At 37.4% G+C, this 18354-nt stretch overlaps 1 protein-coding gene and 1 long non-coding RNA gene across 2 annotated transcripts in view; one reads left to right on the top strand and one right to left on the bottom strand.

Moving 5' to 3' along the window:
- The window catches only part of LOC102501164 (uncharacterized), a 153472-nt gene that overhangs the window by 1714 nt on the left and 133404 nt on the right, over positions 1-18354 (bottom strand). The window contains exon 3 of the long non-coding RNA XR_337814.2: positions 66-136. This is a non-coding gene — a long non-coding RNA (uncharacterized LOC102501164). The remainder of the gene's footprint in view (positions 1-65; positions 137-18354) is intronic.
- Positions 1-18354, top strand: part of NRK (Nik related kinase) — a 167848-nt gene that overhangs the window by 49916 nt on the left and 99578 nt on the right. The window lies entirely within an intron of this gene.

Genomic DNA, 18354 nt, shown 5'->3' with positions numbered 1-18354 from the left:
AAAATAACAAGGCACATGAAATAATGGCAAAGACTCAAAGCCACGTCTTACAAATACAGTCTTACCTAGATCAGGTATGGATGATGTGTTTCCTCTGGATTCCATTCTCTATTCATTCCTTTAAGCCAGGTGAGGACTACGTGGTTTTTAAAAGACTAATGGTTAATTGGAGTGAATTTGCTAAGGTTATAGAAAAACCACCGAAATTTAGGCCTTGTTCCACACTAAGAATTAGGTCCCAATCCCTGATTTACAGAATCCTTGATGTTACTTATCTCATCAAACATATTTCTATTATTTAGTAAGTCCCAATGTTGTCTGAGAAACGCTTAAATTGCTAAGGTTATATTTAGACATTGCATTTTGGTCCTGTATTTAAACTCACAAAGATCTTTATACATAAAATTCTTTCTTCCATTGTGAATAGAAATCAAAACAAAAAAATCAATCAGCTCCATAAACTAGTTCTTCTCATACCTTCTGAATATTGGCAGTTTGTTCCGTAGTATTTAATCATTCTGACACTTATGATTATGGCAGAAATTTATGGCATTTGAATCAATATGAGACTATAGAAACATTATGATCTGACAAAATGTAGCTGTTAAGTATGAACTAAAATATATACTAAGGATTCAAAAAAAGTCAGATCTCACTGATTCTAGAGAATGCTGACCTGATTTATAAAATGTTTTCAATAGGAAAACCTTAAGTATACTGCTAACACAAGGACCCTGGAACTTTCCATTTGTATGGTTATGAAAATTGCTACATTGTCTCTTGCATTCTGGTGGTTTGCATTATCTTATTAGTTGGTTTGTTGCAAAAGTAATTGCGGTTTTACATTGTTGAGATTTGCCATTGATATTGGATACATTCTTAAATAAATATGGCTATGTTATACATCATTTTAATGTACATTTATCACTTAATTTTGTCTCTAGTGACTTATTACTTGCTGTTTATTTTGTATATATTTTAGACTATGGAAATGATGTTAGATAAAAAGCTATCTCTGAGCAGTTTTCTTTTCTTTCTTTCTTTCTTTCTTTTTTTTGGGGGGGAGAGGTTTTTGCTATAGGGCGTGTGCACTCGCCAGACAGACAGAGACAGAGAGACAGAAAGTGAGAAATCACCCCCCAGGGGGGATGGTCACGCCGCGATCCCTTCTCCTCCATTCTCCTCTCGGAATCTTGGGCACGCACTCACACGCACCCGGCGTGAGTTTAAGCCACCGGTCAGGGACGATAACCGCGGTCAACTACGTGGGAGTTGAGCGACATAGCCATTACGCTAACTGCTGGTCCCTCTTTTCTTTCTTTCTTTCTTTCTTAAGAAGTTTTTGTCTTAGGGTGCATGTGCTCGCCAGAGAGAGACAGAGACAGAAACAGTGAAAGGGAAAGTAAGAAATCACCCTCTAGGTGGGTATGGCCATGCCACAACCCCTTCTCCTTCATTCTCCTCCCAGGATCTTGGGCATGCACACAGAAGTACCCCAGTGTGATTTTGAAGCCACTGAGTCTGGTACTTGAACTGTGCTCAGTCATGTGGGTGTCCAAAGACATAACTGCTATGCCATCTGCTGGCTTCTTAAGCAATTTCCTTATTTGAGTTCAAAATGGTTCATAACGCAGTGGAGATAACTTGCAACATCAACAACTCATTTGGTCCAGGAACTGTTACTGAATACACAGTGCAGTGGTAGTTCAAGATGTTTTGCAAAGGAGATGAGAGCATAAAAGAGCACAGTGCCCAGCCTTCAGAAGTTGGCAACAACCAACTGAAAGTAATCATTGAAGCTGATTTTACTACCTTTATATTAAATGTCTCCAAATAACTCAACGTGGGCCATTCTACCATCTTTTGGCATTTGAAGCGAATTGGAAAGGTAACAAAACTCAATAAGTGTCTCATGAGCTGAACAAAAACTTAAGAAAAAACAGTTGTTTTGAAATCTTTTCTTCTTTTATTCTATGCAACAACAATGAACCATTTCTCAATTGGATGTGACAAAAACTGGATTTTATACAACAACTAGCAATGACCAGCTCAGTGTTTGAATGGAGAAGATGCTCCAAAGCACTTTCCAAAGCCAAATTTGTACCAATAAAAGGTCGTGGTCACTGTTTGGTGGGTTCTGATCCACTAGACCTTTCTGAATTCTGGTTAAACCTTACATCTGAGAAGCATACTCAGCAAACTGATGAGATGCACCAAAAATTGCAACACCTGCAGCTAGCATTGGTCAAGAGAAAAGCCCCAATTCTCCATGACAACTTTTGATCACATGTTGTATGACCAATGCCTCAAAAGTTGAGGGGTCAGCAGGTGGCGAAGTGGTTAAGGTGCTTACCTCCCATATGGCTAATCATGGTTTGAGTTGTGGGCCTGGAGACTTGAAACTCATGCCAGGTGCATATGCTCATGTGCCCAAAATCCCAGGAGGAGAATGGAGGAGAAGGAATTGAGGCCTGGCCCCTTGGGGAGTGATTTCTCATTTTCTCTCTCTCCATATCTCTGGCAAGCACACTCAGCTTATAGCAAAAATCTCTCTTTAAAAAAAAGTTGAGTGAAGTGGGCAATGAAATTTTGCCTCATCTCATCTGCCATATTCACCTGACCTCTTGCCAACCGACTACCACTTCTTCAAGCATCTCAACAACTTTTTGCAGGGATAGTGCTTCTATGACCAGCAGGATGCAGAAGATGCTCTCCAAGATTTTGTTAAATCCCTCGGAGGACGTGTTTTTATGTTACCAGAATGACAGACAAATTATTTTCTCATTGGTAAAAATGTGTTGATAGTAATTATTCTTATTTTGATTAATGATGACGTACTTGAGCTCAGTTATAATGATTTAAAATCCAAGGTCTAAAGTTGCAATTGCTTTTGCATCATCCTATATTAAATGTTCCTTAAAAATAAAAACTATAAATATTTTTATAATGTTTTGCTTGCTTCCCAACATATAGGTGGTATTTAATAAATATTTCTTAAATATGGAAGTAAAGTGAAAGAGTAAAAAGAATATCAGAATGGAAAGAAAGTATTGTTCTTAGGCTTAGTTCTGTTACTGACTCTGTGCCTGTGGGCAGTGGGAATAACAAATTTGGGAGATTAGTACAACCGGAAAAACAGAAAAACTATTTGAAGGAAGAAAGAAAAGAAGTCAAAATTGTGAACAAGTCAAAGCTGGTTTCCACATGCTTTCATGATCCTTTAGAACTCTTTCCTTTCTTTCCTCCAACTCTGAGAATTGTCATTGTTGCACATGCACACTGCTTCCCAAAACATACTTCTTCCACATGGGTACACACACACACACACACACACACACACACACACACAAAAACACACACACACACACAAACACACAAACACATTCTCTCTCTCTCACACACACACATTTTATTGAAACAACTGGATATTTGATACAAATGTGTATTTTTGTCTGGATGGTTGCCTAAGTCTTCCATATTGCCTTGCTAGATTTGATTTGCCTGCCTCAGTGATTTTTATGTTTTGGATAGCCTTAACTAAGATCTTCCTGTACTTAGATTTTATTTGCCTGTACACTGGCAGAATTCTCCTTTTATAATGTTGCAGTTTTCAGCTTGTTATTCCTTGGGTGGCTATATCCCACCATCTGCCTCCCTGCCACACACACACCACTTCTGTCCTCCACACAACTATGGGATATACTGAAGGGTTTAACTTTGAGCCTTTCAGTAGATTTTAAACTCTTCAGATATAATTTCTATAGGCTTGAGGTAAACAGCCTGCCATGGGCAAATCCAGCACTATAGTACCCCAAATGTGTTGAAATTCCCATCACCTTTGTAATTCATTAGAGTTAAAAAAAAAAAAAAAAAACTCGAAAATACCAACCAACCAATAGTTCTAGTTAAAATGTACATGTAGTTACTTAGTGAAAATAGAGGTCACTAGAAAAGATCTTTGCAATACATCACTAAGGGAGGGTTAGCTACTCCTTTGACTTTGGAAAGGCCAAGCAGAATGCTGAAGGGGTGAGTTAGTAGGATGGGGTGCAAATGGCCAGAACATCTGGGGCATGGAGCACTATCCATAAAGTTGAATTCGAGGTAACAGACTCCATGAAGCAGTAGCTTTATATCAATGTAGGGGCTCGAATGAGGACTCTTAAACTTTTTTCTAAGTTTATTATTTATTTTTTCCATGAATGAGAGAGACAGGGAGACACACAACAGAGAGAGAGAGATGAGAGAGAGAGAGAGAGAGAGAGAGAACCTTCAACAGGGTCCTGATGCTGTGATGCACTCTTATTGTCAGCCAGTCCTGGATCATGGGCATTGCACTCAATGAAGCTTGCAGACTTAAACCCAGAACCTTCCCATGTGGGTCAATCTTGCAGAATACTCCATTTTACACTATGCCCCTTCTCAATCTTTTTGAGGTTGGCAGGGTTTAGGAGTTAGTGGTAAATTACCAAGTTGACATTGATGGAAGATGTTCTTTATCTTTTTTATGTCTTTGGTTAAGAGCTTTGAGTAGACCTAGGGCTTCTGTTGGTGAGTCTTGCTTTACCTTCAATGGAAACCATCTTTTTCTTCTCATCTTCTTTCTTAATCTTTTTTCTGTTCCCTGATTCTCCTCATTTTCCATGCCATTCCTTCCTTTCCTATTTTCCTTTCTGATTGGCAATTTCCTTAATTTTAGTGTCCACCTCAGTCAAGTTTAGGTGCTTTTAATGCATTTTTGAGAACTGCTAATCATTTCTGTGAATTATGGAAAAGATTCAGTTTATAAGGTTTTTTAATGCTTGAGTCATCAATACTGATTTCACCTTAACTTCATATAGGGGCTATTGTGTTTGCATCTCTGTGACTAGACCTTGGAGATTAAAGACTCTCATTTTCGCATTTTGATAGGGTAGATTTGAAGACAAGACTGTTTCTTTTGGTTGAGCCCCTCTCCTCCCTCACCCATCACCCATCTGTCTCTGTACTTTTCTTTCAGCTAGTTGTGCTATTTGATAGAATTGGAAACACTGCAACTTACATCTGTCTGAGCAGATGGAATGCATTTTTGCATGAGTGTTAACTGATTCATGCATTGCATAAAGAAAGCGATCTATGTTAAAACATTGTGACATTGCAATGAAGCATTATCTGTTGTATGCTGAAAACTGTTTGCTTATAGAGGATTTATTTCTTTGCCCTTGCCTATGCCCTAGCCCACTGCCCTATGGCTATACCCAGACAGATTTAAAGAATAAAAGTATAAACATCTGGGACAGTGGGAGAAAATACGAACTGAGAGGGAAAAAATCTGGATACAAAAGTTGCTTCAGATAGCTGAATTCCCCTTTTATTTTTGTAGTGTATGATCTTTTAGAGGGGAAAAAAAAGATCATCTTTGTGGGTTAGCTTCACACATGGAGAAGTAAATAGTCATCTCTTGCTTGATTATGATTTCTCTATACTTTCAAAAATAAAGCTGCTTGAAAGCATTAATGGCATAAAGAAATGTGGTACTATCTGTTGAAGATATTTTATAGCTTTATCAACTGGACTAGGGAGAAATGTTCACCTGTTGAAATATCCATTTTGTAAGCCAAATAATAAAGTGATTGAATGTATAAAAGAAAATGAAATAAAAAAAATAAAGAAAAAAATTACACCTCAAATCTGAGCCTACAAACTGGGAAAAAATGTAAGGAAAACACTATAAGTGTCCCTCACCACCATGGACATGTACTGTAATACTTGTTAGAAATAACCATTGCACCTGAAAAAAAATCCATTATATATTTCTTTAAAAAAATAAAATAGAAATTGTTGTCAGAGGATTTGAGATAGCATGGGTTCTAGTCTCATGCAGTTCTTAGCTAGTTTACTCAACATGTGCCACTACAGCAAGTGGTATTAAATTTGAATTAGGGAACAGTATTTATGATCATGTCACCCATTCATAACTAGAACCTCAATGGCTTTATAGCTTTGTCCCCTGTAGACCTGGCTTGCCACATATTGGTATTTTGAGATCTTCCCTTAGTTGCCTACTAGTAGTTCTTCATTTAATTTCAGCAAATGTTGTATGTGTCCTGCAGCCAAGAACATTGAACTTTATTATCTATTTTGTGCAATTCCTCGTTTGAGTGCTGTAGTGCAATAGAGAGCAGCTCCATTTGCAAATAATGTTACTACATATTTTGACCTATTTTTCCCTGCAGGAGTAATAACAAGGGTAATAAAACTCAGTTGAAGCTGCTGTATAAGCACACATAACTGCCTCAAATTACAGGGCAGCTTCTAAGCTACAAAGCCACTGAAACCACGAAAGCTCTCTTCTGACTCTTTTCACAGTTCTAATAAGCATGACCATGACTGTCCCAGATTTCTGGAAGGGAAAAACATTATTCTTTTGGATAATGCTGGTGGTTCCACAGCTTTTTAGCTTACAAAATCTGTTTTAGTACAAATTCTTTGACTACATCTAGCCAAGGTTTGGAAAATTTGAGGTTTTACTAAGTGAAAAAAGGAAGTGACAAATGTGCTCTTACCATCTCACATCCCTATAGTTGATATAACCACAAGGAATATAAACTGAAGATGTTCTATGAAGAAGGTTTCAGAGCGGTAGCCACAGGTTAGCAAAATCATGACTGAGAATTAGCTACTAACACCTGACAAACTGAACTTTGGCCAATTTAGCAAGAGCCTTGGCATTTCCATTGCTTCTGTGGGCTCATACTCTTAGCTCTTATCTTCTTCCTTGAGACATTCTGACTAGAGTTGTGAGGAGCTTTAAGTGGCCTTACAGTGGCACCACAAAGATGATTTTAGGATTGGAAAAAATGCACATAGGGACAAATATGACCTTTGAGTTCCTGTAACACTCGGTAGCAGGATAGCATTTCAAAGCTTTTGTCGGGAAACTCTAGCATATAATGGGGCACATTGCACTTTGGGCTCCTTCTTACACTTCTCCCATATTGTTTGGCATGAAACTGTATTTTTGCCCCACCACAATCATATATATATATACACATACACATATATGCCTCTCTGTCCACGCATCTCCTTCCTTATTCAGAGCTCTATGTTGAAGTTAACTTTGTTCAACTCAATATACATTTGCTGAATGTCTATAATATATCACACACTGTGCTAGACTGTAAGATACAGAGAGAGGACATCTGTCCTTAGGGAACTGCCTGTCTAGTAAGGGAGAAGAATAAGCAAATAGGTTAATTAGGTAAAAGGGACTTATGAGGTGTCATGAATATAAAGTACCACTAATGAAAACTAGATTTCATTTATGTTACAGAAATAATTTGAATGAAAATTTACTTTCATAATATATGTGAAAATGTATTTCTTGGGACCAGCAGTTAGTGTAATGGCTATGTCGCTGGACTCCCATGTAGTCTACTGTGGTTCGCGTCCCGGACCCGGTGGCTTAAAACTCACACCGGGTGTGTGTGCGTGTGTGCCCAAGATCCCAAGAGGAGAATGGAGGAGAAGGGATTGCGGTGTGGCCATCCCCCCTGGAGGGTGATTTCTCGCTTTCTGTCTCTCTGTCTCTCTCTGTCTGTCTGGTAAGTGCATGTGCCCTATAGCAAAAAAACTCTACAAAAAAAAAAAAAGATAAAGATGTATTTCTTCATAGTGACCTAAAAGTGACAACTATTTTACAAATAATATTTATAAAGTCTAGCAACAAGCTCTTTCTTACTATTCTTAAAAGAAGAGAAGTTTTTATTTCCTCTTCTCATTAATTTGCAACGCTTTCCTGAAAGTCAAAGCAGCTTGGTTATAGAAACTTTTAACTCTAAGATGTGAAGGTTAAAACACTATTCAACTCCAGGTTCCATCTGCTTAAACAGGGAATATCTGCTCTGCCTATTCTGAGTTTTCTCCAAAAGGAAAAAGTCACACCTATGAATTTTCCAACTTTGATACACTTGACTCTGTCAAAACCTTTGTGATGATGGTGTGCTCCCACATATATAGAATCAAAGACTTTCTTCAGGTCCCCTTAGCAGCCAAATGACTGCCTCTCAAACTAATATAATGAGCACAGCCTAGTAGTATACTACTCTTTGTGGGAGTAAAAGAAGTGTGTCTTAATAATCTTGTCAATTATCAAACAGCACTTATAAAATATCTGCACATTTATGAATTCCTTAAAGCTTCTTGAAACCAATCTAGGGCCAGCCAGTGGTGCGGTGCTTGAGGCAGCTGGACCCTACATGGTTAACTGCGTAGTTTGAGTACTAGACACAGTGCCTTGAGAAAAATGCCAGGCACATGTGCATGCATTCCCAAAATCCTGAGAAGAGAATGGAGGAAAAAGGAACTGGTGTGGTCGGTCATCCTTGGGGGTGATTTTTTTCATTTTCCCTCTCTGTCTCTGCCTATCTCAGGTGAGCACATGAGCCCTATAGCAGAAACAAATAAACAACAACAAAAACAACAAAACAAAACAAAAAGACAAAACAAAAACCAAAATTTAAAATTTGAAATCTGTAAAATTCTTTTAAGCCTCTCTTCAACCAGGCTACATTTCCTCCTTTGGCAATAGTTAGAAATATATCTTCCTTATGGATATGCTGTGAGATAGAGGGTAATTGGCATTTTTCCTCATATATCCCTAACTCTATCTCCCTACCACTATTTTCCAAACTGTACTAGATCCTCTCTGATGTCAGATACATCTCCAAACCCTGATAGTTCTGATTCCATCTGTCCCTATGGACTTTTGAGCTTGTGGGTGGTGATGAAGACTAAGAAGGGAAACAAAATAGAAAGACTTCAGATGAGAACTGAACCACCATTGCTTTCCATTTCAACCAATGGTAAAGGAAAGGCCCTGCTCGGAGGCAGGGATACGGACTTGCTAACAACCTCTGAAAGTCCTCTCCAGCTCTATGTCTTTGTTTTTCAGCATAGATATGACGTGGACAAAAACTATCTTGTTAGCCACGTTCTCATCCTTCTGCAACATGCCACCAAATATTGCCAGATGCTCTTTATGGCTGTGCTTTTGGTGGCCTTGAAGGACCACTTGGTTTGCTTGGAAAAAGCTGGCACCCTAACAAATAAATAGAAGGACAAAACTGTGTGAATGAAAAGCAAGGGTACAGAATGGATATGAGTGTAGTAAGTGCCTCATGGCCTTCTGCCATCACAAAACCAATTGAAAAAAAGAATACCCTGGGGATTATGTGGTTTAGATTTGCCAACAGAAAGCAAAGAAAATAACTGGAAGGACTATGTAAGAACTGCTGAAGAGACGGCAGTTTTTCCACAATTTCTTTAACTGTATGATTAAAAAGATTTTGGCCTAATCAAAATTACAAGGCCATCAAGGACTGTCCTGTATTCTTTCCGGGGAAAAATGTAGTAATTAACTGCCACAGAATGTTTGATTTTCCTAACACAGCTGTCACAACTGCTATTTTAAATCATTTGTTATGGTTTAAAATGTGTAATCCCCAAGAAATTGATCATTACTGCAATTCAGAACTGGTTTTTCAGTGCCTTAACAACTCTGAGCTTTACATCGACCACTAACAAAAGCCAGTCATAAAGTGCTAAACTACTAATGACTCACTTCTCAGTGATTGCTTTTATCTTTTAAACAAGATTTTATTTGAGAAAATTTTATAGCGAAATTTCTGGGGTGACAAAAATAGGTATACTCTTGCATTCTCTTTTTCATCTCTCTTCTTTTCATGATCACTCTCCTTTTTCTTTTTCTTTTCTTCTTTAGTGGCTATGCTCTCCTACTCAGCATTACCTCATAGCCCTACCTCATTACCTCATAGCCCACCCAGTGGGCCCACTCTCTACCTCCGAAGCTGTTAAAAATCTATGCCAGCTTCATGATCCAGTTGACATTCTACCCCTTCCTTCTCAGTTCATCTACTCATCATTTACTTAATCAGTATTCATTAAAAGGTATACATTATTTATTTTGATGCAAAAAGGTTTGAAATCCATGCATAGTTTGTCACTGAATCTATTTCCCATGAACTTTTTGACCCCTTGCATGTACCAGGCACTGTACTAGGCACTAGAGATACCAAGATGAAAGAAATCTATTCCTATTCTTTACATGCTTTACCTGATTTTGCTGATGAACTGACTACATATTTGATATAGTAATGTGCTTGATAACTGGGGCTTACTGTCATTGCCTTAATGTATTTTTCTTTCATCAATTTTTCCATATCTAATGTATTTGTCCATGTATCTTTTGCAACACTGTCAATGTGATTTTGACTTTAGAAGACTGGGTCCCACCTAAGGTCATCACCTATTCCCTGGTCTACCATGACCCTTTTTCCACATGTCCCTTCCATGCACCACATCTAGACTTAGCTCCTATATTTGCCAACAGAAATCATAGTGAGGCCAGCTTGTAGCACAGTAGTCAAGTATGTGCACTGGGAGCTGAGTCCCACATGGTTGACTGTGGTTCAAACCCCAGCCCTGGCAGCTTTAAGGAAATTCCAAGCGTATGTGTGTGTTTGTATGTGTATATGTTTATGCATGGGATGAAGAAATGGAGGAATAAGGATTTCAGTGTAAGCCTGCCAGTGGTGTTTACTTTCTCTCTCTCTGGTGAGAAAGACAGAGCACATATACCCTCTGGCAAAAAAAAAAGAAGAGAAAAAAAAGAGAAATCACAATGAATAATTGAAAGAGTTATTCCATTAACTCCATCTGAAGAAGCCCAAAGAAAGAGGACATATATATAAATCAAATATGGAAATTTTGAGATACTGTGAACCAAAAGGAAGAATAGGTTAAGGATTATCGTGGTCAATTAAAAATGAGTAAGGCTAAGTCTTAGGTGACGAGTATACAGAAAATTCATAACTTTTCTTCTGTAATCATTGGGTAACCTACGGTTCATATTGAATCCTTAGTGTATAAGTTGATCTTGCCTTACTACTTTTGAGATATTCTCCCAGTAATCTGAAACATGGTGATTTGACTGTCTACAGCCAAATTTGGGGAATTTGGTGTTGAATGTATTTAATGCAAACAATTCCTGAACTATTGGGTCTTCGGAAAAGTGATGGCCCAGTAAAATTTTTCTTTTATGACTGTCCCTTTATTGTGTTGTTGTAGTATGTATTAATTCAGGCTTTTCTGGGCCACCCTTGTGGCCTGGTGGTTAAGGGAAGCAGGTCCCACATGGCCAAGCATGGATCAAATCCTGACCCCAGTAGTTTGAAAAATACTCTTGGCACATGTGCATATTGGACCTAAATATAAACAGGATGGAGGAGAAATGACAGTATGACCTCACCCCATCGAGGGCTTCTCCCTCTCTCTCTCTCTCGTTAGTGCATACATCCTCTGGTAATTAAAGAAAAAAGATTTTCCTGCATTGGTTTTATTTAAAGCAGGCACATATGTTTTTTAACAATGGTTTATAAGTGACCAGTAATTTAAATTCAGACATATGCAACATTTTCTATTCACAAAACAGATTCAAAATGCTAGTATTCATCTTGGAATTACTGAAGAGCAATGATATAATAATAAATTCCATTTTTCCCAAGAAAAGCAGACTAAAAGATGCTGATTTGATTACTGTGCTAAATTGAAATCAGTACATTGAGAGATTTGTGTTCCCTCCTGCATAATTTCAAATAGCCATACAAAATAAATGTTCATCTTAATTACTCTGTTTTGGAGTGTAACCCCAGAAAATAGACTTAATTGTGAGAACATAAATTGATCAGGGAATTTTTTTAGGACCTTATCGAAGTTCTTAGCATGGTAGTATATATACATTCTCTTGAACTCTCTAAATGGACTAAAGCTTTATTTTAATAACTTTGAATTTCATTCTGTTCTCTAATTTTTTCAAGTGTATATATATTTTTAAAAAATTTCTTTTTTGGTGAGGTTTTCGCTATAGGGCGCGTGTGCTCACCAGACAGACACAGAGAGACAGAGAGATAGAAAGCGAGAAATCACCCCCCAGTGGGGATGGTCACGCCGCAATCCCTTCTCCTCCATTCTCCTCCTGGGATCTTGGGCACACACGCACCCATGCCCGGCGTGAGTTTTAAGCCACCGGGTCCAGGACGTGAACCGCAGTCAACTACATGGGAGTCCAGCGACATAGCCATTACACTAACTGCTGGTTCCATTTTTTAAATAATTTTTTAGAATTATTTGTTTAATTTTACTTATTATCATTATTTTTATTTTTTAAAATTTGCTATAGCACAAATGGGCTTACCATACAGAGCTAGAGAGAGGAAGAGAGAGAGAGACAAAGAGAGAAAGTGAGAAAGCAAATTGCCAGGTCCAGGATTTGAACTTTGGTTGGCTGTGTGGGAGTCCAGTGCCTTAGCCACCATGCGACCTGCTTGTCCACAGGTATATACAGCTTAAAAATGGTAAATTCCTCCAATAAATCTGTGACTAGGAACAGTTTATCTTTTTACCTCTCCATTCCCTACTTCCTACCTCTCCCCTTTTTAAAGTGCTTTCACACTTGAAGAATTTCTGCTCACCATTTCTCTCCTCCCTATTTCAGTCAACCGTTTCCTTCATTGTGGCTGAGGAACAACCTCACCTAGAATTTCTCAGGCTCCAGCCTTTTTCTTCACCTTCTCCTACTGTCATTGCTATTGTTGCAGGTTGCCTTATCTGATAATGTGGCTCATACTAAAATGCTAATCACAAATAAAAATTAATGACTTTCAGCTAGTATTTGAATAACCATAGAGTTTCATTAACTTAATAAAATGGAGGAAAAAATTTTATGGATGACTTCTTTATTTTATAGTGGGTTGTAGAGTATGGGGAAAATTTTTGGAATAGTAGATCTTTTGTTGCCCCCGAAATCATAATATCTGAGCTTCATCTATTAATAACTAAACGTGAATAAGTTGGATAAGTTTTATGACAAAGCAAAGAGTTGCCTGAGGTGAAGATGGCAGTCTTCTTGATTACAAATATCAATAAGTCATGTGTTTGGAGACAAGAAAGGCTAAAAAGCAACTGTAACTACATATCATCTTCTGTTTCTATAATACGAGAATCTATGAATCTACATAAAAGATTTAAGCAGCACTTTCTTTTCTTAGGAACGAGAGGTAGGAGAAGTCTTTTTTCCTTGTTCGGTGATGATTGATAATTAATAAATAAGAAGTAACAATTTCAGTTGTACAAGACAAATAAGTTCAAGAGCTCTACTGCACATAATGATGATTATAGTTAATAACAATATATTGTATACGTAAACATTTCTGTGAGCCAGTCTTTTTGCTCAGCAGTTAAGGGAGCTAGATGGCACATGACAGACTATGGTTCAAGTCTTGGTGTTAGCAGCTCAGGAAATTGGACAGGCACAAGTGTATATGCATCCTCAGGGTCCTAACAGGATAGAGAAAGGCAGAAGGGAGTATTGTGGTGTGGCTATGCCCCATTGGCAGATACTTTCTCTTTTTCTCTCTTTCTATTTCTCTCTCTGACAAGCACATGCACTCTCTGGCAATAAAAAGGAAAAAAAAAACACTTTTAAAAATTGCTGCAAGAGAGATCAGCAGGTGGCATGGTGAGGCCCTGGGCTCCCACATGGCCAACAGCAGCTCAAGTTTGCTTTTCACTTCCCCTCTCTGTCTCTCTTTGGTGAGTAAATATGCCCTACAGAAAACTTTAATAATAATAATAATAATTTTAAAAAATAAAATTTTTTAAAAATTTTGAGAGTTTTTTGCTATAAGGTGCGTGTGCTTGCCAGAGAGAAAGTGAGAAATCACCTCCCTTGGGGGATGACCATGCTGCATTCCTTTCTCCTCCATTCTTGTCTCAGGATTTTGCGCATGCACACACATGTGTCCTGCATGAGTTTTAAGCCACTAGGTCCAGCACTCGAACTGTGGTTGACTATGTGGGAGCCTAGCAACATAACCATTATGCCATGTACTGGTCCAAACTTAAAAAAAAAAAAAAGCTGTGAGAGTAGATTTTAAGTAGTCTCTCCATTAAAAAACAAAGAAAAGAAATGGATAAGCATGTGAGGTAATGCATGTGTTAATTAGCTTATTTCAGCCATTTCACTTATGTATACATATTTTGTTACACAGCATAAATATATCAAAATTTTTATTTTTCAGTGAAAAAAATCTTCTTAAAAGTTCATTCTTGTCACACAAACTGTTTTAGGGAGCAATGTTAATCCAATGCAGTTAGTGGTTCCTCTATGATATTATTACTATCGATGGTAGGGTAAACAAACAGAAAATCCACATTTATAATTCAAGGATTTCCTTGTGATTTCCCTGTATAATATTCACTAAAGTCAATGACAATTGTGAGATTATTTAACACTCAGTCTAGAATCAATGCCCAACTCCTTTCTTATGACTGCCTATGTGTATTTACAACAAATGGTATTTTAACTTAATTTGTTGTAAAACACACACTTGTAAGTGGGGAAAAAAGCCACATCTTGAAAACTGGATTTTTGGATCCTAGTTCCACAACTCATTTAGGGAGATTATCTGTTTATGACCATATAACTTTCAGCTAAGATCACAAAACAACTTCCATATAATCAATGAACCACAAGATGGCAACACTGATCAACTAGTTTATCTCAGTATAACCGAAGTCTCCAGATAAATGCTCAAGAATAGGGGTATCCCTCTTCAAAACCAACATTAATCATGTCTAGTGAACAGAGTATGGAAGGGAAAATAGTAACTTCACACTGGAGAAACCTGGTAGACATTACCTTAACTGAGTGATCCAGGTTAACATCACCATTGATAGGTCATGGTGATATCCTGTATCCCTATATTGATGTGATGAAAAGAGCAGTTCACCTTTGTAGTAGTCTTCCTTCAAATCCATAACCTCAGTATAATAACAGGAAGATATCAGCCAATCCCAGATAGAGGGACATTCTATGAAATACTTGATCAGTACTCATAAAAAATGTTGCAATAATGGACAGTTTTGGAACCTTGTATGATGGTTTGGAATATTGCCCTAACACACGGTTCAAAGACCTGGGGTTTTATTCTTTTGTAGGCACAGTTAGCATGTTTTTTAACCCTTACATTAGGATACATTGCCTGACAAAATAACTTTGTGCAATCTTCAATTGGGAATAAATCACAAATAATAAGGGCCAAATCAAGCTGTGCCTCTGTTCTATGGCCATGAGTGGCACCTTTTAATGACGTTTAGTTATCTTATTAATGTATGCCACAAATATAGTGACTGTGTATACCATACTTTAAACATTTTGTGTTTTGGAGCCAACAGATGGCATAATGGTTACGTCTCTGAACTCCCATTTAATCGACCACAGTTTGAGTCCTGAACCCGGCTGCTTACAACTCACACTGTGTACATGTGCATGCATGCCCAAGATCCTGAGAGGAGAATGGAGAAGAGATTGTGGTGTGGCCATTCCCCCATGGGGGGTGATTTCTCACTTTCTATCTCTCTTCCCTCTCTCTTCAGCGAGTGCACATGCCCTATAGCAAAAATCTCTCTCTAAAAAAATTGTATTTTACTGGTCATCAGTCAAATCAGATAACATAGGGCTAATATATTTTGCTGACATGGAAAACACTTCATATTGCACAGAATAGTAGTTTGGTCCATAAATAATCTTATAGAATCAAGAAAAGAAACATTATAACTCTTTTAAGGATTGTGTGAGAACCAGTTTTCAACATGCTATATTTGTACAGACAGATGTGGAAAAGATTGCACAATGAAGAGTTTGTATGAATAATTATAAAATCAGTGCCTTCTAATTCATAAGTGCTTAATAAATAAAAATATGAATGTATAATTTCCCCCAGAGGTATAAATAAATGTGAAGGTTCTCCAACATATTCAACAATATTTATATTATAAAAGAATTATTTATTTACCCTTATTTATTTATTGTTATTCTTCAATATGACCAGAGGGAGAAGGATAGAAAGGGAGAATGAGAAAACAAGCTTTGAGGTATAGGGCTAGATCCATGGTTGGTCATGTGGAAGTCCAACACCTTAGCTACTATGCCAATTGACATTCCCATATTCAATAATTTATATTAACTCAGCTAATGTTCAGATGTTGTAATCTTACAGAAAGAATCATTTAAAATATATTTTTTATTTGCTATAGAGTATTTGTGCTTACTGAGAGAGACAGTGAGAAAAACACCCCTATCCAGGGGGAACGGCCACACTGCAGTCCTTTCTCTTCCATTCTCCTTTTGGTATTTTTGTCATACACACACATGCACCTGGCACATTTTTCAAGCTGCCAGATCCAAGACTCAAACCACACAGTGTGGTATCCAGTCTCTCTAACCTCCATGCTACTTGCTGGATCCTGGAAACTTCTTTGTAACTCTTCAGCAAAAATAATTTCCGATCATCGAAACTTATTGCCCAGACTAAAGCAAGCGACAGAATATAACACAAGCTTACATTCTTCAGAAAAAAATTTACAAATGAAACTCATGTTAAAAAGTTTGCAAAGGAATTACTTGTTCTCTGAAAGAAGATCGTTCCTAGAACCTGATACTTTTACTTCACAGGTTGATTCTTATTAACTGCTTCATTTCCATATTACATATAACTCTGATTTTGTCTATTTTTTTCTAAGATTTGGGTTAAACACACCAGTCTTTATCTTGAGTTTCTGTTTTTCCCTGATGAATTAATAACCTGTAGCTTTTTCTTTCCATTAAAAATTCTAGTCTTTGATAGCTGGAAGGCTCCACCCTAAAATATTCACCTCATTCTAGATATTTCCTTGTACTTTGACCACTGGTTTGTAAACTCTACCCAAGTCAATCCCATCCCCTTGCTTAGTTTATATCCTTTTAACTCTGGGTACTATTGGACTGACATAAAAGTCATGATGCATTTTTACATAGTAAAACAGAAAAAAATACGTCATGAGTTTTCTGACAACCTAATAGTTTCTTAGGGCTGGTATGTCACATTGCTACAAACTGGATGGCTTAAAACAAAAGAAAATTCCTCTCTTACAATTCTGAAGGTGATTTGAATTCAAAAATTGAAGTGTCTCCAAGGCTATTTTGCTTTTGAAAGCTCCAGGGAAGAATTCTTCCTTGTCTCTCCCTGGCTTCTATTTTTTTTCCCCAGCACTCCTTAACATTCCTTGGCTTATAACTGCATCATTCCAATTTTTTCTTGTCTTCTACACAGATTTATCCCTTTTGTGTGTGTCTGTGTCTCTATGTCCAAATATCTCTCCCCTTTCTCTTATAAAGACCGCTATCATTGATCAGCCTAATCCAGTATCCTCCATCTTAATATGATTACATCCAAAGACCCTATATAGAAATAAAGTCACACTCTGAGATTCAAGTTGAACCTGAATTTTGAAGGCACACTGTTCAACACCTTATAGCCCAAGAATTTACTCCTAAAGATAAAGCATTCTGTTTAAGTCTAACTTACTCATAATGATACTATACTGAAATTTTTTCCTATGGCTATAGTTTGACATATGTTTACAAGTTCCCAGCCAGTGGCCCAGCCTCTGTGGAGCAGTTCTTGGCATACCAAACTGTGGAGTGAGGAGCCATGTGCTAACCACAGTTCAAGTCTCTGGCCCAATTGGCTTGAAAACACACTGGGTGCACACCAGAATCCTAGTGGACTGGACAACTGGACCAAGACCTGTGGAGAGTGCTTCTCATGCACATGCCCTGTCATGATTTTTTTCAAAAGTTACAAGCCACAAAATAAGAGCTCAGATTCCAAAACTGTATGTTCATTTTTAAAATTTATAAATCTGTAACTTACACTTGCATGTAGGATAAGACTCACTTCTTGTTTTCTTCTTCTCAGTCGTATTTTCAATAAGAAATTAACCTTCTAGAACTTATTCTTTTCATAAATAATTTTTGGCTCATATGATTCAGAAACCTTAAACAGATTAGAGGCTGTTGAATTAATTATGAATCACTTTTACCAGTGACCATTATGGAGAAACTTATGTAAATGAGGGTTCAGTGGAAAGATAAGTCTGAATAGTACCACATAATCCGTTGAAAAATTGTTTAGTAGAACATTTCCTTTTTAGCCATCTTCAATTGGAAATTTTCACTTTTTTTCCTCTTTAAATTTATTTATTTTTTACATTAATTCACTATACATCATTACAACATACAGATGAATTTTCCATCCAAAATACACTGTGTATAGGCTCAATCAAGCACATCAACATACATGTTATCAGCGAATAATTTTCCAATTCTTATGTCTTGTATACTTTGTTTTTCATTTTGCCATCCTTGATTCCCTATCCCTCACCCTCTGCCATGTTCCACCCTCCTCCCACATT

Source organism: Tupaia chinensis, unplaced genomic scaffold, assembly GCF_000334495.1.
Source record: "Tupaia chinensis unplaced genomic scaffold, TupChi_1.0 Scaffold150128_1, whole genome shotgun sequence".
In the NCBI taxonomy this organism is placed as follows: Eukaryota; Metazoa; Chordata; class Mammalia; order Scandentia; family Tupaiidae; genus Tupaia; species Tupaia belangeri.
The sequence above is the reverse complement of the archived record's forward strand: the minus strand, read 5'-3'. Positions and strand labels throughout refer to the sequence as shown.